Genomic DNA, 24,712 nt, shown 5'->3' on the forward strand with positions numbered 1-24,712 from the left:
TAGAGGAGGAGTCCCCCAAAATGAGTGAGGTTGGACGAGGCAGAAAAGAGAGGTGAAGATAACGCAAGTCTGGTGTGGGGATATAGGGGCCAAAAGCCCAGAGGTGGGGACTTAGGGCCAGTTCAGGGGCCCAGGGAGGCTAGTCTGTGGATCCCTGAAGGGGTCACAGCAGCCGAGGAGCTTCAAGGTCACTTGCCAAGCTAAGGCGTGAGGGCCTTGCATTCTGCCCTCAGATTTTTCCTGTGGCTGCTTTCTTCTTGCTGTTCAAGTTTCAGCTCAGATGTCCTCTCCCCAGAGAAACTTCCCTTTCAATTCCTTCCAAGCCTTTTTTCAGATGTTGCCTTGTTCTGGGGATTTCTCCTCTCCCTAGACCATAAGCCTGATGTGGACAGAGACCCTATGTGTCTCGTGCATGGCCACACACCAGAGCCTGGCATAAGAGGCACTCCACATATATACGGAGTGAATAGTTGGGTACCTGATGGTCACTGGTGAGCCACGGAAGGTTCTGGAGCAGAGGAGAAGCAGAAGTCCTAGGCACTGACTCCCAGGGGAGGCAGAGTGAGGCCTTGGACAGGATGAGGAATAGGGTCTGGGAAGAGAGTGAGCTGGGTCCAATTTGATGTTTTTGAGTAGGTGTAACTGTCCCAGCTCAGGGAAACAGAGCTGAAGGGATCCTCACCATACCTACTAACTCTGGTTTGGGAGAACCCTTGAGCTGCCTTCCTGGAACAGCCGTTCACCCAGGCACTAAGTATTTTCCACAGCATGGAGGTGGAATTTGGAACTTCCCAGCATACATAGGGAAAGGCCTGAACTACTACCAGTCTGGCCCATTTGTGGGGTACAGACGGAGGCCACCCAGGGCAGTGGCCATACCACTCAGGCAGAGCACAATGGGAAGACAGCTTCCCAGCCTAGCCCTGCAAGTGCCAGACCCACACCCTGCTCCAGGGCACCCTGGAGGCCCAGGCACATATCCAAGGGGTCAGAAGCAAGGACAGCCACTTAGCTGGGGGTTAGGAAGGCTCAGTGTGTCTATCAGCTCTGAGTCCCCTCCCTATCTGAGGCCTCCATTGAGCCATCTAATCCCCAGGTGCTAGGCAGGGCCAGGTAAAGGCACCAGGGGGAGATGGCCACAGGGTCTCTCAGTGTGCAATCTATTAATTCAAAGGCATGGGGTCTCACCACGGGGCCTTCCCTGCAATAGGCTTCCATGGGCCCCACGCACAGCAGAGGTAGGGAGCCAACAGGAGAAAGGGGGCCAGCCCACAGCCGCTCCTGGCTGAGCATCTTGGAAAGGATCACAGATATGTTTATCACTGGCTCCCTTGCTCCTACTGTGAGAAGACAAGACTCAACCCGACTGCAGGCTCTGGGCTTGTTGGCAGTGATGAGAGAGAAAGGGAGGAGGAAGTCGGGGAAAGGGTAAGTGTCCTAAGGGGCAGAGGTGGTGGCAGGCCCCATGAGGGGGGACCCGGCGCAGCCCACTGCCTCACCTGGCAGATGAGGTAGGGTAAAGGCTATGGGGCACCCTCGCCTTACAGACTTCCAGCTTGGGTGTGGGCCCGGGAGGAGCCAGGCGCTCCCCGCTGCAGATGTGGGCCCTGGGCCTAGGGAGGTGGCAGCAGTGCTGCAGGCCAGCAGGGCTTTTCCTCCCCGCATCGTCTCCTGCAACTGTGTGGTCCACAAGGTCGAGTGAGAGTGGCCAGGTGAGAAGATGGGGGGGGGGGCGTGGTTCCTGACAGCTCTTTCGGGAAAGTGATTTTAGAATTGCAGTCTCTGTCTACTGGCATTTTAGGGCCATAATATTTCTGGGTTGAAATCCCAGACTGTTCAGGTTGGGGTTGTAGAATATTAGGTCCACATTCTCACAGGTGGAGTTGGGAATCATAGGATCTTTGGCTGGGAGGGAGAGAGGTATTGGAGGCATGGGGCTGAAATCTTTGGGTGGTGGAATCTGTGGCTTTGCGTGAATTCTTTCCAGCCTTTTGGGGAGATGAGCTAGTCTGGAGACCTCTAGGAAGAAAAAGGGGATCCTGAGCAGGGCTTTGAAGGCTAAGTAGGAGTCCTATTCACAAGGCAGATGGGAAGAAGGAGGAGGTTTAGGCAGTGCGGGCAGCTGGTGGGGTGCTCAGTATGTCTGGGAAAGAGGGGTAATAGGTGATCTGACTGTACAGGGAGCTAGGACCAAATGCAGGGCCTTGAATGCCAGTTCAAGGAGTGAGACCTGGAGGGGCTTTGGTCAGGGAGTGTCTGGGCAGATTTCTGGCCCTCTGGGACATAGTAGAGAACTGAGTGAAGGGGGCAGGGCACCAAGATCTGCCCAAACCCAGCGGGGGGGCCTCAGGGGAGTGGGGAGGGACAGCCATTTAGGAAGCAGAATAGACAAGACACTTTGAGTTGTGTTTGGGACAGATGGGTGGGTGCCACTTCTCACTGGGGTCAGGACCTGGAGCCGGGGGAGACCGGCTAAATTGATTAGGGTTCCTTTGGGACTAAGAGACCCTGTGGGCGGCAAGTGGGGGCACCCAGGGGCATTCTGGATGCCTGTACCTTAATTCTGGAGAGGTCTGGAGAGTGGCTGGAACCATTTCCAGGCAGCCACCAGCAGGAGGCAGTAACAGAAGCCCTGGAGTTTGAGGATTCAAGTGGGAAAGCAGGAGAGCCGGGCACAGCCCTGGGGGAATGAGCCCTGGGCGGGTGGACTATGGGGAGCTAAAGAGCAGCCATGGAGGTGGAAGCAGAGCCAGGGGTGGACCTTTCTAGATGCATTCCCCTGCATGAGTAGAATGCCCCCCATGGGGGTGCAGAAAAGCCCAGCCTCTGCCAGATTCCAACTCTGGAACCCCAGCCAGGGGGCTAGAGGCCCTGCCTCTCAGAGCCTCCACAATATTGCACCTGGCAGGGCAGGCTGTCGGAGATCTTGCTGTGCAAAGGGAAGCCTGCCGCAGTTCTGAGGGCCTTGAGGGAGGGAGGGGCCCCCGGCAATCCCTTCCTGGGAGTCTGGTGACTGAGCCCCAGAGAGGCAGCCCTGGGGACAGGGGCCCAGCTGGGACGGGGCTGGCCCTGCTGGAATGTGCTGCTTGCTCCAAGGGAGGTGAGCTCAGGGGGATGGAATTCCACTGGAGTGAGAAGTCACCTTCCAGTCCCTGCCCAGCCTCTTGCTCATGGGAGGGAGGGAGGGGGTCGGTCTTGTCCCTTCCTGCCCTGCCCCGTCTGGTCTGGGTGCTCCTGGGAGCTGGATTCCCACCCTTCCCTGACTGCAGGCGGGCCTATGAGTCAAGGGACACTGGGGACTTGGTCCCTGGTAGCTGGGGTGGGTCCCAGATAAGGTTTACTCAGCTATGCTCCTCTCCGTCGTCCGGAGGGCCACTTGCATATTTGACCAGATAGAGTGGTCCGTGGTGGCACGCTGAGAGCCAGAGGAGCCAAGTCCTGCCTGGTCTGAAGCCAGCTGACCAGGTGAGGCTGTGAGGAGACCTCCTTGGGCCTCCCTGGCCTCCATTTCTGCCCCAGATCCAAGTGCAGATGTGGGTTTTCACCTTCCCAGATGGAAAGGCTTCAAGCCAAAATTGAGGGGCATGGGCCAATGGTGGCCTTAGACAAATCTTGACCTCCTGGCTTTGGTTTTTAGATCTGACATGTGGGGAAGGGGAAGACACAGGGTTCTTAGGACCAGTGGACACCAACTCTGTCTGAAACTACACACTCCTGGAGTTTGCCAGTCTTATTCCTGCCCTAGGGCCTTTGCACATGCTCTTTCTGCTGTCTGGAATGCTCGTCCCTCAATCTTTGCACAACTAGCTCCTTCTTTTTCTTTCCCTTCTCAGGGACCCCCTCTCCCTGATTTTCCTCCCCTACATCTGCCTCAGCTCTCTTTGTACACTCCCCTGCTTTATTTTCTAAGTCACACCACCATATGAGATTATCTTATTTACACAGCTCATTATGTGTTTATTGCCTGTCTTCTTCCACTGCAGTGTCAGTCCCCAGGTAGGGATGATGTAGGTTCACAGGTGCATTCCCTGTGCCTAGAACAGTGCCTGGCTTATAGTAAGAGCTCAGAAATATTTGTTGAGGAAATGAGTAAAATGACAAGTATCTGCTCTTACCTTGGAGAATTTCCCAGGAGTAAGATTGTCAGATAAAATACTACACTCCCAGTTAAATTTGAATTAGAGATGACGAATTATTTTTTAGTATGAGTATGTCCCAAATATTATGTGGGACATACTTACACTAAAAAGCTCTTTGTTGTTCACCTCAAATTCAAATCTTTCTGGGTTTCTTGTATTTTTAAATTAAATTTCAGACGTCAATATATTATAAATACACACGGAGGGGTCAGAACTCAGAAAGATCCAGTGTCCCTTTGCCTGGCTTTCTCCAACAGCTTGCAAAACTACAGTACAATATCACAGCCAGAATACTGATATTGGTACAGTCATGACACATAACATTTTCGCCGTGGGAATTCCTGTGCTACCCTTTTTGAGCTATATCTACTTCCCTCCCTCCCATAACGCTGTCCTCATCCCTAGCAGTCTCTCTTCTGTTCTCTGTTCCTGCAATTTTATCATTTTAAGAATGTCGTATAAATGGAATCCTCTGGTATCTAACCTGTTGGCATCGGCTTTTTTCACTCAGCATTATTCCCTCCACATCTATCCAAGGTGCTGTGTTTATCCACAGTACATTCCTTTCTATTACCAATTCCTTGGTGTGCCTGTGCCTCAGTCTCTTTATAACCATTCACCTATCGAAAGACGTCTGGGTGGCTTCCAGTTCAGGTCCATTACAAACAAAACCACATTGAACATCTAGGTATCAGTTTGGGGGGAACACGAGGTTCCCTTTCTCTGAGATAAATGCGCCACAGTGCAATTGAGGGGATGTGCGGTAGTCATATGTTGAGCTTTGTAAGAAAGTGCATTCCCACCAGCAATGCACGAGGGATCCGGTTTCCCCGCATCTTCACCAGCACTGAGTGTTGTCACTGGCTTTTGCTTTTGCCGTTCCGGTAGGTATGTGCAATATCACACTGCGGTCTTCATGAACATTTCCCTAATGGCCGATGACGCGGAATGGCCTTCCATGGGCTTATTTGCTGTCCGTAGATCCTCTTCGGTGTGGTGGCTGTTCATGTCTTCTGCCCATTTTCTAATTGCATTGTTTATGTCTCTATTGTGGGATTTGGAGATTTCTTTATATATTCTAGATGCTAGGCTTTTGTCAGACACATAGTTTGCAATTTATTTGTTTTTTTCTTCAGCGTGTAGCTTATCTATCCGTCCTCATTCCAGGGTCTTTTCCAGGCAAGAACGTCTTAAGGTTTGATCAGGCCCAGCTGATCAGTTTTCCCTTTTCTGGGAGCTGCTTTTGGTAGTGGCCAAGAACTTGCTGACTCCTGGCCCCCAAAGGTTTTCCCCTATGTTTTTTTCTAAAAGCTTTTATAGATTTCCATCTTCCATCGAAGTCTGTGATTAGTTTTTTAAATTAACTAGTTATTTTTAAATCAACAAAGGCTTTAACTTGTGTTTTAAGATTTTATTTATTTATTTATTTGTTTGTTTATTTATTTACAAGAATATAAGCAGGGGAGGTGCAGAGGGAGAGGGAGGGAAGCAGGCTCTGTGCCAGACAGATCTCAGGACCCTGAGGTCATGACCTGAACCGAAATCAGGAGTCGGCTGCTCAACTGACTGAGCCACCCAGGCACTGCATAAAATTTATTTATTTTAAATTGCAGTAAAATATATCTAACACTTAACATCATAATTACTCTGAGATGTACATTTTGTGGTATAAATACATTGTCTTGTTGCTCCACCATCCCCACTCTGCCCATCACCAGAACTTGCTCATCTTCATAAAAACTGAAAGTCTGTCCCCATGAAACACTAACTCCCCGTTCCTCCTCCCCTGCACCCACCATCCTGCTTTCTGTCTCTATGCATTTGACTGCATGCGTGGAATCATGCAGTATTTGTCCTTTTGCACCTGACTTATTTCACTGAGTGTCCTCAAGGTTCTCTGGTCCCTTTTGAGTTAACTTTGGTTTAAGGTGTGGGTTTGAGGTCAAGGCTCACTTTTTTGGGCCATATCGATACGCTCAGCCTTGCCACCTGACAACCCTACCCAGCCCCTACTGCTCTCTGGAGGACGGTGGCTTTGGGACAGTTGAAGATAATTCTAGAACCATTTTAGAACTGAGACACTTCCTTGGGCCCTTTTAATAGAAGAGAGACAGACACCAGATGTAGAGAGCCCTTGCCAAGACCATACACATGCCAGGAGAGTGGAGGGTGTAAGAGGTGTCCCTGGGGCCTGGCTTCGAGCTCTGTCTCACTCCTGGTTCCCACCACCAGCCCAGCAGGGAGCTGGGCTGGCTAAGGTCTGACGTGTGAGCTGGGTGGTCCATTGGGGACAACTCCCTGGGATGACCAGGCTAGGGTATACAGGCCCAGAGGAAGGAGCCAGAATAGGTCTGGAGTAGAAGTTGCTATGGATGGGTGAGAGGAACACCAGCCCAGGCCCTGGATGGAGGATACCCCTGAGGCCTGAGTTGTTTCCAGTTTTCTCTGATGACACAGCAAGGGCAGGTCCCAGCCGGGCCTAGTCACTGATGCCATGGTGATAGCTGTGGTGGTGCTAGGGAAGGGAGGGGAGGAGATTGGGAGGCTACAGGATGGGGAGCAGGGCCAGAGCCCATAGAGGATGAACATCTCTGGGTCCCCAGCTCCACAGAGCCTGGTGCTCAGTAGCCCCCTTCGTTCTACGTGAGCGGCAGAGACCACCTCCCGACCCCGACCTGAGAACAGGTCACAGGGAGCCACAGGGAGCCCAGGGTATGCCCAGGGGAGGTGGCTGGACACTCTGGCCTGGGTGATTCCCCCCCAACCCCCACAATCATGAAAGATGGGCTAGGGGTGATGGTGGTAGGGTAGCAGGCAAGACCAGGACTCATGAAAATGGTGGAGGAATAAGGGAAGATGTCAGTTTCAGCTCTGGTGAGAACTAGCTACCAAAAAAAAAAAAAAAAGGTTAGTGGGAAGGTGTGTGTTTGCAGGGAGAATAAAGGCATAATGCTAATATCGGCTCTTGAAATGCATGTACTCATTTACTCCAGCTAAAAAGTTTAATGAGGTTAGCATTCTCTGTTGTTGTCACCATTTGACAAAGGGAAAAACTGAGAAACAGAGAGGTTAAGAAACTTGCCCAAGGCCACACAGTTGGCAGGAGCTCCCCCTCACATTTGAACCCAAGCCATGTGGCTCCAGACTCCATTCCTGACCACTGAACTGTCTCACCAGCCTCTGGGGTTCTTGGGCTTAGATGCATTTATCCTCACACCCAGTTCTGACAAGCCGAGATTCTAAGAGTCTCAGATCCCCTGTTTTGGGGGAAGCTTGCAGTCCTCACTTAGCCCCTAAAGGACCCCAGTGTCTGGAATTTTGGGAGCTGTGGATGACTCTGGCACTGTGTATCCTCTCCCACTCTGGGCACCGGGTCCTGGGTCAGTCCTGGGCCAACCATCCTCTGGCCGGGAGAGGACACTTCCGACCAGGAGGGAAGTTGGCTGTGTGAAGAGAATTCTTCACATTGTTCCTCCGCAGTGGGAAGGAGATCTGGGCTGTCATAGTGGGGGGCTCAGGGTGCCATTGGACGAGACGTCCAGACCTGGCCTTACCCAGGAATGCCCACACCTGATCAGAGACCTGGGGTTCCTTCTGTTTTAACGGGGTTTCTGGGCTTGCTCAGCCTGTGAAGGCAGCCTGCAGGGGGGGGGGCACATCGTCTCCCCCTGCCAATTCCCCCCTTATCTCCCACAGACAGTTGTGGGGGTCACCTTGGCATCTCCCAGAGCCCAGCATGGGGCCTGGCATACAGTAAGTGCTCTCAGTGACACGGGGTGCTTAAAATTGTGCCATCTGCTATAGTTGCCAAAGGCCAAGTGGGGCTATTTCTATTGAAACTAATTACAAACCAAATAAAAAGAGACACTCAGTCCTGCAGTCTGCACTTCAAGGGCTAGGACCCGTGTGGGACTTGTGGCTTCCATGTAGACGGTTCGTCATTGTGGGGAGGTGCGTTGGACGGCACCTGGCCAGCTTAGGGTGGCAGTGGGCACAGACGCTGGCACTGTTATTAAGGGGACTCGGGAAGGTCTTGGCAGCAGTGGCAGCGAATCCTTTCACCTCCTGGACCCTAGCCAGCCCAAGGGGTTCTCAAATGGTGGCCATCTGATTTCTCTTGGAAGGAATTCCCGGTGTGGCCGCTGGCCCTTCAGCCAGGGGGCTCATTTGAAACCGACCTGAGGTGAGAAGGGGGCCCTGACAGGCCTCCCAAGTGAGGTGAAGTCGCGGGGGCTCGATTTCACCATGGTGAGACCTAGTCAAAAGGCGCCCACCAGGGACAATTGCTGCCTTTGTCCTCAGGAGGGGGAAGTGGGACTCCTGGGTGTTATCAAATCTGCTGGGATGAGAGGCGGGGGAGCCAAGTGGAGGTGGGGGGAAGACGGGGAGGGGAAGGCAGGAATGGTCCTAGAGGGAGAGAAGAGGAGGGGGCTGGGGATGTGAGGGAGAATCAGGTCACTTTCCCCAGTCCTGAACACTTGCATGTCCTTTGAAGAGAAAACCAGGTGCTAGTGTGTCCTGCAAAGGGGCTCCTTGTCTGACAGAGGGACTTCTTTAAATCTTGGCCTTGCGGGGTGTCTTTGAGATGCAGGTAATAAACACCGCTCACAGAATTCTACCCGTTTCACTGGCCTAACAACCCTGGGGAATGGGGTTGGGGGGAGAATCCTTGTGAACTCCATTCCACAGATGGACAGCTGAGCTCCAGGCAGCAACCTGAACAGCTAAGGCTCCTGGATCATCCCAGGGGTCAGAATGAGTGACCTCATCTCAGGCCCTCCCCAGGAAGTGGGGGGTGGGGCCAGGCTCTGGGCCAGGAGGTTGCAGGCTGTTGGAGAACAGCACTCAGCTGCTCTGTGCGCCTCTCTCAAGGCCTAACATGTGCTGGCTCATTCCAAGTGACCTTGTAGCGTAGGACCTATGTGATCACTCCCATTTTACAAGATGAGGAAAATTGAAGCACAGAATAGTTATGTGGTACACTGAGGTTGCTCAGGTGGAAAGCATCAGTCAGGATTTCCTCCCAGCCCCCTGCTTTTGTAGCTTGCATTCCATGAAGCCTCTGCTCAGCCCACAGTAGTGCCTATTGTGTGTGTGTGTATAGTATGTATATAAATGTATGTATGTGTGGTGATATATATATATATATATATATATATATATATATATATATATATAAAATATGTGTGCTGAGCAGAGAGCCCGACTCAGGACTCAATCACAGGACCCTGAGATCAAGACCTGAGTGGAAGGCAGAGGCTTAACTGACTGAGCCACCCAGGTGTCCTTAACAATAACATTTGTAACAATAACTTTGTAATTCACAAAACCTTTCTTTTTTTTTTTTAAGATTTTATTTATTTATCTGACGGAGAGAGATCACAAGTAGGCAGAGAGGCAGGCAGAGGGAGAGAGAGAGAGAGAGGGAAGCAGGCTCCCTGCTGAGCAGAGAGCCCAATGCGGGACCCTGAGATCATGACGTGAGCCAAAGGCAGCGGCTCAACCCACCGAGCCACCCAGGCACCCTCACAAAACCTTTCTTTAACACATTGATGGCCAAGGCTCAGAACGCACCTCCAAGGGAGGGGTGAAATTGTGCCCATTTTGCAGATGAGGCAACTGAGAGTCTGGCTGGGTGTCACTCAGTCTGCTGCGAGGGTGGGGAGTTATTCTTTCCTGGGCTTTGAGGGTCCTGGGCTGGGAGGCCGGGCAGGGGGGACTCCTAGCCACACTGTGCTCTTGACTCATGAAGGGATTTTGGCCTTTTGTTCTGAGCTGAGAGATGGGAGTGATATGCTGTGGAAAGAGCTGCAGGAAAACCCCAGCTCTGCAACTTGTTTGTGGCATGACCTTGGGCAGTCCTCCCCCTCTGAGCCTTGGTTTCTTTGCCAGGAGAAAGGCAATGATTGGTACTTCCCAGACCCATTGTACAGACTGAAGGTTCTCATGCCTACAGAGTGCTGGGCCCCATGCTCTCCTGCATGATGAGGGCTGGGAAAACAGTAGCTACTATTATGAACATTGTTATTATTAGTAGCCATAGTGGTCATTTTAAAGCTACAGTAAGGTTTTAATCCCTATATTCTATTCCTAAGGATCTTTCTAACTGTCAAGCTCTATTTTTCCCACATGCCAGACAAGTAGCATGCTAAAAGGTCTGGGGAGAAGGAGATGTCTGGGAGATCATCAGGATTTGTCACTTTACCGAACAGAAAAGGTCGCAAGGGGACCAAGCCATTGCCATGCCACACTGGTCCTGGGCCCTCCAAGACAGGGGCGGTCCGTCTGGGTCTGTCAGTCATGTCTAAGCAGCCACCTCCAGAGAGGACCCTGCTCCTGTCCTTTCTGGACCCATGACACGGGTACCCAAGGTCTTGCCACATTCTGGGACCTGCAGAGTTGCCCAATCCTGTCTCCTGCCCAGACTTCCCGTCCCAGCTCCAGCCTCACACATCCAGCTGCCTCCCACTCCCCACTCCAGGATGTCTGCGGGAAGCCCCACCTGTCCCAAACCTCCCTGCTCATCTTGCTCCCATCAATAGGCTCCTACTTTCTTACCCTCCAGCTCAGGAAATGGCAGCTCCATCCTTCCAATTGCCCAGGCCAAAAAGTTTGGCTTTGTCCTTGACTCTTTCTTTCACACCCCACATCCAGAAGGTTGGCTCTGCCTACAACATCTATCCAGAATCTTCCCCCTTCTAACAAACTATATCCCTGATCCTCTGGTCTAAGCCATCATCACCTCTTCCCTGAAATAGTACCACAGCCTCCTAGCTTATCTCCCTGCTCCTCACCTTGGGCCCCTGCAGTCTTTTCAAGCAAAAGTGAAATCATCCTTCCTCTGCTCATAACTTCACAGTGGCTCCCAACACATTCTCAGGTCTTCACAGTGTTGGACAAGGCCCTTCATGACCTGGGCTCCTGTGGCCCTCTGACCTCATCTCCCTCTACTTCCTCGTCACTCACTGTGTTCGACCTAAACTTTTCCTTAAATATACTGGGTATATTTATCCCTACCTCAGGGCCTTTGCATTTGCTGTTTCTTCTGCCTGGAATGCTCCCCATCCAGACCTTCACTTCTTTATCTTCTCAAGTGTTTGCTCAGATATTACTTTCCTAAGGAGCCCTCTCCTGACCACCCTATTTGAAACTGCTGTCCCATCGGCCTCACCATTTCCTGTCCCTTTCCATGTGTTCTTTTTCTATATAGCCCTTATGACCACCTGACATAATATTGGTAGTTTGCAAAATGATCCGAGCTTGGCTGGGAAAAAAAGTGTTTGCTGTAGCAGGCCTCCTGTGGGAACAGGGCAAGTTCAGACAGACACTTCCTTCCCACCTTTTAAACTCAAGACTCTGTGCCATTGATATTTGTTCCTGTGAGCCAGCTTTAAATGGTGATTTCATTTTTAAACACCTAGGTAGCCTTTGCCTTACTCTGGGCACTATTCTAAGTACCTCATATCTATTAACTCATAAAAATCTCATAAAAACCCAGTGAGGTGAGGAGTATTATTATCTGCCTCATTCATAGAATGAGGACACTGAAGCACAGAGAAGTTCATTGACTCACCCAAGGTCACACAGCTAATACAGAGAGAGTCAGGATCTGGATCCAGACAGTCTGGCTCCAGAGTCTACACTCTTGCTTTATTCCTCTCTTCTGCACATTCACTCATTCACTCATTTGTTAAATATTTACAGTGCATCTTTTTTGTGTCAAGTGCAAGACTTTAGAGACCCTCAAGTGGCTAAAAAAGTGGAGCTTGCTATCAGGGAGCTCACAGGCTGTTAGGAAATGCAGAACAAGTAAATAAGGAGAAAGGGGGAAAAATACTCATTTGAGAAACCTTCACTAACACTAAGTGTTAGGCATTGAAAATCGGTAATAAATGAGACACACAATTTCTGCTTTTAAGGTTCTTACACTGTAATAACAGAGGGAAATGATGAACCTACTGCATGTGTTCGTGATGCATGAGCTGGATTTGGTAAAGGGGATTGTAGGGGATTGTGGGACACCAGGACAAGAGATCTAATCATCTGGGAGTTGGTTGGGATGTGTGGGTGGATGGTCATGTGGATGAACGGATAGATGATCAGGTGGATAGATACTACAGGATGGACGGATGGATGGAGGGAGGGGTATTTAGAAGGCTAGAAGGATGGATGGATAGTATTTGGAAGGGTCATTGGATGAATGGTTATATGGTTGGACAGGTCAATGAATGGATGGATGGATGAATGGATAGTTATTGGGAAGGATGGCTGGTTGAATGGGTGGGTGAGAAGCTGAGCTCACTGCTGGCAAGTTGGACATTTTCCCAGTGAGATCACCAGACCAGCTAAAAGAAAGGGATGGAAATCCATGCATTCATTAATTCAACAAATGTTTATTAAGCACCTATTTGTGTCTCTGGTACTGTTTTATGCTCTGGGATTAGATGGTGCTTGCCTTTATGAAGCTGACATTCCAGAGGGAAAATAGAGGACAAACAAATAATCAAATATAGAGAGAATCTACTGGCAGAGAATAATAAATGCTATAATGAGAAAATCGAGCATGGTAAGAAGACAGGGAGGACAGGGGAGGATGCATTTTATCTTGGGTAGTCTGAGAAGGTGAGTTCTGAGCAGGAAGTGAGAAGTGAGCCATGTGGGGAACAGCATTTGAGACCCAGGGAACAGTGGGCACAAGAGCCTGAGGTCAAGGCCTCTCCCGGAGCAAGAGGGGTTGGGGGAGGAGATGAAGTCATGTGGTGTGTCTGGCAGTGGGGCTGGGAAGAGAGAGGGCACATCACCTCCAGCCCGGGGTGAGGTGGGGAATGTGGGTTTGGTTGCGTCCTGGAAAGCCAATGGTGGACTTTGAACCTGGGCTGATATGCCTTTGGAGAGGCATCATACTCCCTGCTCCCTTCCCTGGGTTCCCAGCCTGCTCCCTCCTAGCCTGCTGGCAGTTGGGAGGCTGTCAGCATTTTAATTACAGCTCTCAGCTCTCAATGGTTTACAACTCAACCGTGAAACAGGCCCTGGGCAAACCTGTGGCACCTCTAACTGATTTACTTGCTTACCATTTCTATATTTAGTGCCATTTAATGCCTGTGGGCCAAGTTTTCAGAGAGAAAAGAGGGAGGAATTTAGGGGGAGCTGGTTACTTTGGGGGGGTGGTTGGTTTGGTGTTTTTGTTTTTGTTTTTTGACACGTAACATTTCAGTTATTTTCTGAGATTATTATCCCAACCTTTAAAAAGTTAGGATGCCAACCAATGGTGTAGTCCCCGATCCTGTTCATTTCTAAGAGAGACTAGTCCCTCATGAAGCTGCCCTTCTCTCTTAAAAGGATTTTTGCTTCCTGGCATGAGAAAGTGGGGTTTAAAGGACACGATGGACCAAGTATATGACTCAGGGACAAAGACATCAATTAATATTTCACATAGTACAGGCTGGACTTCAGGTCACTGACTCCAACTCCCTACCTGAAGGGGGGATCCCCCAGGCCCCCAAGCAAGGTGTCTCAAATTTAAATATGCAGATCGCCTGGGGGCATGTGGAAAGGCATTCTCCTAGTCTGTAGGTTCTGGGATGGGGCCTGAGAATCTGTCTTTCCAACAAGCTCCCCTGAGGCCATGCTGTTGGTCCTGGGGCCACTCTTCCCCCAACCCTGGGACCACATTTTAAGCAGCAAGGATCCTGACTAGCCATCCCAAAGATATTCATATGAGCCGTGCATTTAATTTAAATTTTCTAGTAGCCCCACCAGAAAGGTTAAAAAGGGAACATGAAGCTTAACATACTCACTTAATCTAATATACCTTAAATATTGTCATTTCAGTATGTAATTGACCTGAGCATACTGAGATACTTTACGTTATTTTTCCCCCCATAGTAAGTCTTGGAAATCTTGGCATTTGCTTTATACTTAGAGCACATCTCAATTCAGACTAGTCACAGTTCGAACGTTCCTGTGGTGGGGGGTTCCCTTTTCGGTTGGTGCAGATTTAAATCTGGCTTGCATACCTCTGGTGAGAGGGAGCCCTCTCCCTCCAAGTCCATTCCCAACTTGCAGGCTTTCAGTTGGGAGCTGCCCCTCCCAAACAACTAGGAAGATCCACCTTTGCTCCCCAGGTCATCAGACCCATTGGCCTCCTCTGCAGAAATTTGGCGGCCCCAACCAGGTCCCCTTGAAGCCCTCCAGCTCCCTCCTATAAGGCAGGCGCCACACCTACTCTGAGTCAGTTAGCAGCCTTGAGATGGCATCTCTTGTTGTTCTTAACCCCCAGTTTCCTTGTTGAAGAACCTGGCTCAGAGAGGTCAAGTGATATTCCCGTGGGCGCCCAGCCAGGTGGCAGCTGAGTTAGGGCTCCCAGTCAGGACTTTGAAGACTCCTCTCTCTGCAGTACGATGCTTCAGTTCCTTTGGTGTGACACAGCTTCCGAGGATCGCTCACACTCCTCCAAACACACAGGGCTGGCCCACAGAGTACTGTCGGAGCCTCAGAGATGGCCGGGAGAACAGCGCCCAGAAGTGACACAGCTCTCGGTGGCAGGACTGGCACCAAACCCCAGGTCCCTCTGAGCCCTTGGGTCTTGGCTCCAGGGGGCAACTCCTTGTAGCTTCAGAACAGCTTACTCCTCGACCATGGCCCCCCCTCCCCCCAGGAGGCCCCACCCCACCTTTTTGGAAACCGCTGAGCACAGAGATAACCCAGGGTGTTTTTCCTACTTGCCCGGCTGGAAAAAAACCTGACTCCATCGGGGCAGGAAAAAGCCTATCTCAGAGGGAGGTGTCCCTGTGCCCCTGTCCTCTGGGACGTGTGGGGCAACATGGAACCTCAGGCCAGGATAGTCCACCCTCGCAGATACCAGCTCCTGTGCCTGGACACTAGCACAAAGGGAACTTCTGTTCTGGGATGAGGGTTCAAAGGGCTTTATTGGTACCTGGTCACCACCCAAGCACGGCCTCACTGGAGTCAGGGCGGGTCATCTGGGGGGTGTCCGGGGGCAGAGAGGGTGTGTAGCCGGCATGACCTCATTCCTGGGTCTTTCCTCTGTGTCCCAGAGCACCCATCCCTTACGTCCCCTGTCACAAAGCCCCTCCCTGGGGTGTCAGCCTGGGTCAGGACCTCTTCTGCGAGATCCCGCCATGAAGGAAATGGCTGGCAGGGCCCCTGATCCAGGATGAACTCGTTCTTATGCTCACTCTGTCCCTCCTGAATTGCATTCAAATGCTGCTGAGCATCTCTGGTGAGACAAGCCTCTTCTAGATGCTTCCTGAACAAGACAAGATGAAAGCCATGCTCTTCTGGAGCTTAGGCAGGGAGGGGAAAGGCAAAGTGATCATCTGCAAGTGCCCCAAGGGCTTGGGAGGATGTTAACGGGATTCTATGACCCTGGGGAGAATGCATGGGGCACCATGGAAAGGCTGTCAAGTGAGGGTTGCTTTGAGGAGCAGAGCTGGAGCTGAGGAACTGGAGGAAGTGTGTCACAGGCAGAGGGAAGAGCAGCCTCCAAGGTCCTGAGGTGGCCGGCCACCGTGGGGTTCAGAAAGATCTGGCATTAAGCGCGCACAGAAGGGATTCACAGAGTCGCACAACTCTCACTGTAACGATTTTAGGGTATTTTCCTCATCTCACCCCACAAAGAAACCACATACCTGTTCACAATGAACAGTTAGTCCCCACTCCTGGTTCCCCCAGGCAACTGTTAATCTGCTTTTTTCTTTCTCTGTGGATTTGCCAACCCATATAATGGAATCATACACGAGGTGATCCTTTGCGTCTAGCTTCTTTCACTTAGGACCGTGTTTTCAGGGACCATCCATGTTGAGCCTCTCTCAGTACTCCATTCCTTTTTATGGCTGAATAATATTCCTTTGTACAAATATGCCCCTTTCTACATATCTGGTCAGCGGAGGGACACGTGGGGGCTCCTGTGAATAGTGCTGGTTTTGTGTGGATGCCCGTTTCTGGTGTGGCTGTTGCACCGTCCTTGTCGTTGGATAACATGGGTCTTTGAAGTTCGCCACCTCCAGGGTTGTCCCTGCAGGCGCCTGCATCCCGGGGTGAAGAGAGGAGGGTCTGGACAGGCAGAGGCACCAGGCTGCTGGGCTGTGTGGACTAGCCGTGCCCTGGGAGCACGGGCTCTTCATCCTCCTAGGACTGGCCAGGCCCAGGAAGGGCTGCAGGTGCTGTGACTGAGTCACCACCAAAGCAAGTTCACAGGAGCCCTTTTCTGGAAAACGGCCAAGCAGTCCTCTAGTTTCTGTGGGTTTCCTTGCCTTTCATCTGTGGATCTGCCTGGCTGAGCCTCCATCTTACTTCTTTCTGCACCTGCTCAGGCCTCCAGGCTCTCATCCACAGGACGACCTGAAGGGGCTTCTCAAACACCAAGCTTCCCCACCACCTCTGCCCCAGTCCCGTCAGGAGGCCAGGCTGGCTCTCTCCCCGTGTCTCCCCGTGTCTCTGCTCCCTTCTGTTCCAGGGCCTTGCCTGTGCTGTTCTCTCTGTCCAGCCTCATCCTCCTCAATGTCAGTTCTCAGCGGAGGAGGATTTCCTCACCTCACTCTAGTCAGCCTCCACCATTATGGCTCTCGCTGGAGTTGGGGCGGGTCATCTGGGGGGTGTCCGGGGGAAGAAAGGGTGTGCAGCTGGCATTACCTCATTCCTGGGCCTTTCCTCAGTCATTCATTTGGCAAGTATTTTCTGAGCACCAGCTATGGTCATGGCACCAATCTAGACCAAGTCCCTGTCCTTGAGCAGTTTACATTCCAGTGGGAGACAAGAGAAACCAAACAAAGCAAATGTGTGCCATGCCAGTTACTAACCCAAGGGAACAGGGTGAATCAGGGCAGGGGTCAGAGAAAGTGTTCTTGGAAAGGAGAGATTTGAGCAAAAGTCAGGGGAGGGAGGGAGCCATTTAGAGACAGGGTCGGGAAGTATTCCAGGCAGAGGGACAGCAAGTGCAAGGGGTCTGAGGCAGGAGCATCCCTGGTGTACTAGAGAAACAGAAAGGAAGGCATTATAACTGGAGTTCAGTGGACAGAGGCATAGAAGGCGAGGTAGGAGTTAGCAGGGGAGGATGAGGTTAGATGGACGGAGAACAGTATAATGAAGCCCACATACCCATCCCCCAGCCACAACAACCCCAATTTGGCCAACAGCCATCAACATTACTGTAGAGTCCACCACACCTCCCCTCAGTAAGGCAAACCCCAGACATCATGTTATTTCAGTAATAAATAAGGATTTTTTAAAAACATAACAACAATACTCTTTATTACCCAGAGCGACATGACCAGTTCCTCAGGGCTATATGCTACCCCAGTTGATCCAGATTCCTCCATTGCCTCAAAAACATTTCCCATCAATTCATGGGAGGAGAACGGCTGAGGTCTGGGGTCACAGGAGGGGCAGGTGTGGGCTTTCCTTCAGCGCCAACATTGGTGGGAGCTGGCCTCGGCCTGTGAGACCATTGGGAGTCTGGTTCCCTTCGCCCCAGAATGGAAGCTTCCAGAGAGCAGGGGGCTTGCCTCTTTCTGCCCAGCTGGCCTTCCACCACAGGGCCTGGCCCAGAGCAGGGATTAAATGAACACATATGTAGCGGAAGGATGAATTAGTAAGAGAATGAATGTATGAATGAATGAACGAATGAACAAATGAATGAATGCCAAGGCCAATTCACTGATGCTCCAGAAGTTGGGAGGAACATATGGCTCAGGGGCTCCAGTGCTCTCCTGCTGGCTTCCTGCCCCTCAGGCTATAGTTGGGGTCACTTGACTAAGCTCACTCCTGGCCACAGTCCACATCACCCACCTGTGGGAGGTGGCCCCTGCCTCTGCTCAATCCTGCTCCCTCTGGGTGAGTCAGCTCATGAGAAAGAAGCAGACAAGAGTGTTCCTGGGAGAGGTGGGCTGGGGTTAGGAGGGCGGCACCGTGAGCAGCCTTTGCCCCAGCTGGGCCTTGTCTGTTCCACCTCTGAAATGGAGTTTCTACCTTAAATGCCCACAACAGCCCTTCGAAGGGCTTAAGGGAGTCTCAGTGTATGGGGAAGCAAAGCTGAGGCCTGGCCCAGGGCCCCTGGCTAGGAAGCACAGTGGAGTCCATTTGCTGGCCTCCTCCATGGGGTTCCCTCACGTCTGTGTAAGCTGCGTGTGTGTGAGTGTGTGTGAGAAGTGTGTGTGTATATGTACAAGCATGTGTATGAGGGTTCTTTGTATGTTGCATGTGTGTGAGCATGTATGTGAGGACCTCTAAATGTGTGTACAAGGTGTGCAAGAGGGTGGGGGGAGGTTGTATGTGTGCGAGTATGTGGGGGGCTCTGCATGTGTAGGTGTGTGTTTGAGCATGGGAGGGTGTGTGGTGTGTCCAGGTAGGCAAGAGGCTATATGAGCGTGTGCTGTGCAGGGGTGAGTGACGTGAGATGGTACATATAAGCATGTGTGTGCATGTGACTGGGAGTGAGGATGTGCGTGTGAATGTGCGTGTGATAGTGTGTGTGGTGATGACTGAGGGTGTGGACAGCATGGGGGTCGTTGGGGGCTGTGCATATGGGGAGGACACATGTGCGTGCAAGGCATGGGGTGTGTTTGAGGGAGTGTGACTGTGTGCAGGGGCATACAGGTGTACTGGGGGAGGGGTGGGATCTTAGAAGGAGACAAGTCTAGGTTGGGAGGGGGTGTTTGTCCCTGAGATGTGGCTTCCTTCAAGTCCCCAGAGTTGGGCAGAGGCCAAGTTTGTGGGGGCCCAGAGAGCCAGGCAAAAGACTGGGCTTTAACCCCAACAATAAGGAGCCATAGATGGTTGTTGGAACAGTTGTAACCTAGCCAGCTCTGACTTTCAGAAGGTCCCAATCTAGACTGGGAAACTTCTCTCTCTGGTTTAGGTTGACAAGTCCTTGTCCCGAGGCCCTGGCCGGATGCTGTGCCCCCCGGCAGTCAGGGGCTAACCTGCTCGCATTCCTGGGGCTCTGTTCTATGGAACGCTTGGCTTTCCCCCTGCCGTCCCCACCTGAGGCAGACGGGAATATTTGCTTGAAGTCGGTGCATCCAATATGACTTAAAGAATGTGGCTGAGAAGAAAATACTCCAAATGTTTACCCAAAAAAAGCTGCCTTTTCCTCTTTCATCTGAGTTGCCCAGAGGAATACAGCTGCAGCTCAATGACATGGAACTTTCTGCCCATGATGGATTGACACACAAGAGGAGGGGAGCTAGGGGTGGTGGCAGAGGAGCAGAGAGATAAGAGGGGGAGGAAGAAAAGCGAGAGAGGGAGGAGCAGGGGGAAGGATAAGGAGCAGAAGAAGGAGGAGGAACAAGAGGGACAGGGAGGAGGAGCAGCAACAGGAAGTGGGGAGGCAGTGATGATTCTGGGCTGGCAGCCTGCAGGCTTTTCTCCTGGGACGGTGTTCCTACCTGCTCTCCAGGTGGCATGGTCCACAGCCAGCTGCCCACTGAGTAACACACGACCTCAGATCAGGGCCACCAGAAAGGGCTCCCGATGTGGAAATTCACATGCAGGGCATTTCCAGAAAGGGCTCTGGGAAGATACATCTGTTGGGAAGCAAGGGAGAGAAGGTGGGCTGTGTTGTAGCCCCAACAGAGACTTCAGAGGGTCCCGCGAGATGCTCTGGGGCTGGAATGGCCCTTTGGAGTCATCCCTAGCTGAGGCACAGAGGCAGGTCTTTAGGGTCAGCGTCAACCAGTCACTGGCTAGAATTGCCCTGAGGAGGGGCATGACCCTGGGTGAGGTGGCTTCCATGCTGGGAGAGCAGCTCCTAGGAGGAACTTGCCCTCTGGGATCAGCAGCCACATCCCGGGGGTGGTGGGATGGTGAGTGTGCATCCTGGAAGAGGACCCCCGGTGTGGACACCCCAGTGTCTGTAGCCTAAGGGAACAAGGCCATCCTGGCTCTCAGCCTTCCTTCTGTTCCACTGCCCCGCAGAGCTCCGGAGGCAGACTGCTTGCCAGAGAAGACCAGTTCCCCCACTTCCTAACTCCCTGGTGCCTTGGCTTTCTCACCTGTAGAATGGGGATGAGGATGAGAAATCTGCCTCGGGGGGCTTGCTGTACGGGTTCCGTGAGCTGCTTTATGTGAAGAATTTAGAATAGCAGCTGAAGGAAGTGAGTGGCTGTTCTTGGGGTTGAACGTGGTTTCCTGCCCTTGTGGGGCTCACAGTCTTGCAGGGAGGAAGAGGTGAAGCTTGGGTGGGAAGCCAGCCTGGAGCTCTTCCTGAGAAATTGTCCCTACTCTTATCCAAGACCAACACAAAAGTGTCACATGGTACTGTGAATAATTTAATGGTCAGAATAAGAGCAGCCACATGTCTGGAGAGCCTCCTTTGGCCTGGCACCTATACCTTTGGTCATTTGGTCCTGGCCTCGCCCACCAGGGGGTGAGTTCCACTGAACAAGGAAACAAAAACCAAGGCTCATAGAGGTGGTGTATCTTACCCACCTGTGTCCCAGCCAGGATCTGGTAGATCCCAGCAACACTGTGCTGAATTAAGGAAGGGATTACTTCCTGTGAGGGCTATTGCAGCACCTGGTACCAGTGACACTGGGGAGCTCTTATTACCTAGAGGCCTGAAGGGACAGGTAACACTGAGCAGAAGAGCCAGGCTGGCCAACAGTGGAGGGATCAAAGGAAAGCAGATGCCCAGCTAACCTCAATCTCCAGCCCTCAAGTTCTTGGCCTCCCCAAGGCCCTTTCAAGCAAACCAGTCTTCCCCCACCTCCCCCAGATCTTTGCATACTGTGACTTAAAACCCATGGGCTAGCTATCAGCTTTACAAAAGCATCTCTCCTACACAGATAAAGGGAGCTGTGTATCAGTTAGGATATTTTAAGATATAGGAGACAGAAACTACTCAAGCCAGCTTTAAAACAAAGGAAATTCATCAGTTCATGGAACTGAATTGTCCTGGGATAATGCATTCAGGTCCAGCTTGATCCAGGATGCAGATGATATTCCTAGGAGCCAGCTGCACATACCCATCACACTGTCTTTTTTTCTCAGCTCTGCTTTCCCAGTTAACTTCATCTTCACACCCATATGATTGCAGGATGCCTATCCATAACTCTGGTTCCTGCATTCCTTCTTCACATCTGGTGGGAAATGACCAGAAAAGTTCTTATCTTTTCTTCACACTGAATCCCCAGGACTTATTCTTATTGGCCCTGGCTGGCCTGAGTCAAGATCCTATCCTTGGCCATGACCAGTGAGACCTGGGAGCAATGGGCAATGTGAACCACGAGCCATGAGCTGTGGGATCGGAGAACAATGAGCAATGGGACCTGGGAGTAATGACTGGTAGGAACTGGGAGGTGAGCAGTGGGATCTGGGAGGGATGACTGGCAGGTGCTGGGAGCCATCGCTGACAGGATGACCATAGTGTGGGTGGCTGGGAAAGCCTCACTGAGGAGGCAGTGTTTGCAGAGCTCTGAAGGCCACAGCAGCCTTGTGAAACCAGGCACAAAGAGAAGGCTGGAAGCAGGAGAGATCCAGGCTTGCTGAGTCCTGCCGGCATTGGTGGGCAGTGCAGGATGCTCTGAGGAAGAAGACCATTTTCTGCGGCTCCTGAAGGTTTGGGGGGCGGGTCAGACAAGGGGGAGAGGAATGGAGCTGCACACCCAGTGGAGGGTGTGGCAGGAGTCACGGACCACCCTGAGGTGGGATATCCTCCTGGACTGTGGGGGGGGTGTCACGATCTTCCCAGTGGCCTCAGCATGGGAGGGTCTGTGAGAGGGAGCAGTGGAATTCAATGCTGAGAAACAGCTTTAGGTTTTTTCCAATTTAGATGCCTTCAGAATGCTTCGGAGGGTGACAGAGGCTCCCAGTCACAGGAGTGCCACGCAGCATGGACTGGGTGGGAGTTCAAGGTCACTGTCTGATCTCCCTCCCCTCAGAACCCTTTCTGCTTCCCAGAAGTTCACCCCCAGACCCTCTGGGCAGCCCCAAGAGTCTGCCATGGCCCAGGAGGCCAGCTTCAATAGTATCTATTTGGTGTTATGAATCAAGGAATTTCTGGAGCCAAGTTTCTCCCAAGGCCCCTCCCAGGCCTAAGAATCCTGTCCTGGGTAATTCTGGGCTCTGGGCAGCACCTAGTACATTGTTGGCACTTCCTGGGGGACCTGTCAGAAAGAGATTGATTTTTCTCCCTCCAGCAATGCAGAAAATCCTTCCTGCTCTCCAGATAGGTTTGAAGCTGAGTTGGGGGATAGAGAAGCAGATTGAGAGTAGCCCCACCCTACCCTCTGCAGGCATCCCCACTGCAGACCCCAACTGCTGCTACCACACTCTCTAGGACGGGGAGCTCATCACTTCCCCAGCAACCCCCATCCAGGTCTGGTCAGCTTGGTGGGGAAGGCTGGCATCTCACTGACCAGGGATCTACTATCCTGTGACTCCTCTCCAGCTGGAGTCCCCGTTCTGCCCTCTGGATGGACACACTGTCCCTCCCACTCACCCTGTCCCAGGACAGATCTGCAGAGCAGGTGGGGCAGTGACCAGAGCAACCAGACACTGCCTTCTCTAGGCTGGTCAGCTCCATCTACTTCAGTATGGGGTCTCCAGCCCTTTTTCCTATACATACTGTGTCTCTGTCCATCTGCCAGGGCATAGCTCAGTTCTGAAAATCACATAGCAATCTCCTCCCTTACTGTGGGCACCAGACCTCAGTTAATATGACCTCAGGCTTTTTAGCAGCTTATTAGCTCATAATGAACCTGTGGTCATGTAAAGCTTTCAGTTTTTCTCAGAATATCTTATCCTGTGCTTTTGTAATTTTTTTTTAATACCAAAGATTATAGGTGTTTACCCCACTTCTGGCTGGTTTCAACCACATGCTTTAGTCTGTGAGAGAGACTGAATACTGACTGGGACTCCAGTCACATTCTCTCCTGTGGGCACCCATGCTGACTAGGGACAGATTTCAGTGGCACCAAAAGCCTCCCCAGACACCCCTCTTATGGGTTACTCACTATGCCAGAAATTTCCCCATCATATCTTCAATACATGCTCTTCCTCCAGCCTAGTCCTTCTTTGGGTTCCTTGTTTCAGTGCATAGTGTCCATAGCCATGGGAGGCCTGTGAGTTGCACTGGACCCCCACAATCTCCCCACGGATCATTCACCAAGTATTGCTCATGTTTCCCTCCCAACCCCTCCATCTATGTCAGAGCCACTGTCGTCTCTGGCTTGTGTGATGGGGACGGTTTCTTTCCATATCACTATCCTGCCACTCTGACCTTCTCTAACTTGATGTCTGCTCTGTCTGGAATGATCTCTAAAGGTGTCATTCGGACCTTGCTACTCCCTTGCCTGAAAGGCCCCTAGTGGCACGCCTTGGCTGGAGGGTGATCCAGGCTCCTCCCTGCCCTGAGTGGCCAGCCCCCGGCCCCTTCCCATTTCTCTCATGGACAGGCCGCATCCCTCCTACCTCAGGGCCTTGGCATGTGCTCTTTCCTGGTCTGAAATGCCCCTTCCCCATCCTGCTAAATTTGGCTAAGTTTGAGCCCTCCTGTTTTCTGGCTGCCAGCTCGGCCTTTGCCTTCTTGGGGGAAGCTTCCTGGTACTGCACCCAAGCACAGCTACTCTTGGGTCGAAACTTTTCTTTGCATTCTGTCCCACTCCTTCATGGAACACACTAATTTATAATTAGATTCAGGAGGGCTATCATGGCTGCTTCCAGCTGGGATCTGAGATCTGCAGGCCCAGAGAAGGCAGGGATGGTATCTTCCTGCCTCAGGGTCTTCCCAGGTCTCTGGTAGTGGTGGTGATCCCAAATGGACCAAATGGCACACAGTGCTCAATGCAAAATGAGTCAGTGAATGAACATGGATAGACATGCACTAGGTCCTTCTTTCTGCTTCCTACTGGTCAGTACCGTCTCCACGCCAGGCTTTCTCTGTCAGAGGCCAGGGAGGTGGAGGTGAATGTCCTGGCCCCCATCTCCGAGGAATGTCACAGGCGGGGTTCTTGAGAAGCAGAGGCTGAGATGGTGTTTTAGGTCCCAGGTACTCAGTAGGGCTCAGCCGAGGGAAAGGGGAGGAGCAGGACTGGACCGAGATGCTCTGCTGCAGTGTTGGCCAGACAAAGCCGTGGGAAGAACTCTAGAGCAGGTACTGCCCATCAGAGTGGCCAGACCTGTTACCCCTCCCTCTCTCCGCCTCTGGCTGCAGCCCACCCAATTAGGCTGCAGTTCTGCAACTGGGGCAGGCCCTGGAGTATCTGACCACTGGGGACTGCATGCTGATTGCACTCCTGGCCCCATAATGCACTGGGGCTCGCTCGTGTGGGCTCACAGGCACCGTGTTAAAAATCAAGGGATTTGTGAGCCAATTGCTAAATCACTTGTAGCTTAAAAATCAGCCATGATAGGAACATTGCTCCCGAAGAAATTAGCGAATACTACACAAGGTACAAAAGGGCTTATTTTCCTGCCCCCTCCCACCCCGAGCCAATTGGCTAGCACCTTACTAGCTGTAGCTTGGATGCAAGACTTCCCTTGAAGGGGCATATGAATGGTATAGTTCCACGTCCACCACAGAGACCCACTGGCCTGATGGGAGATGCTGACAG

General features: G+C 51.8%; 1 protein-coding gene across 1 annotated transcript in view; it reads left to right on the forward strand.

The window, feature by feature from the left end:
- Nucleotides 1-24,712, forward strand: part of WNT7A (Wnt family member 7A) — a 60,526-nt gene that overhangs the window by 25,843 nt on the left and 9,971 nt on the right. The window lies entirely within an intron of this gene.

The sequence above is a fragment of the Mustela putorius genome, unplaced genomic scaffold (genome assembly GCF_011764305.1).
Source record: "Mustela putorius furo isolate JIRA1106 unplaced genomic scaffold, ASM1176430v1.1 tig00003850_pilon_pilon_pilon, whole genome shotgun sequence".
Classification (NCBI taxonomy): Eukaryota; Metazoa; Chordata; class Mammalia; order Carnivora; family Mustelidae; genus Mustela; species Mustela putorius.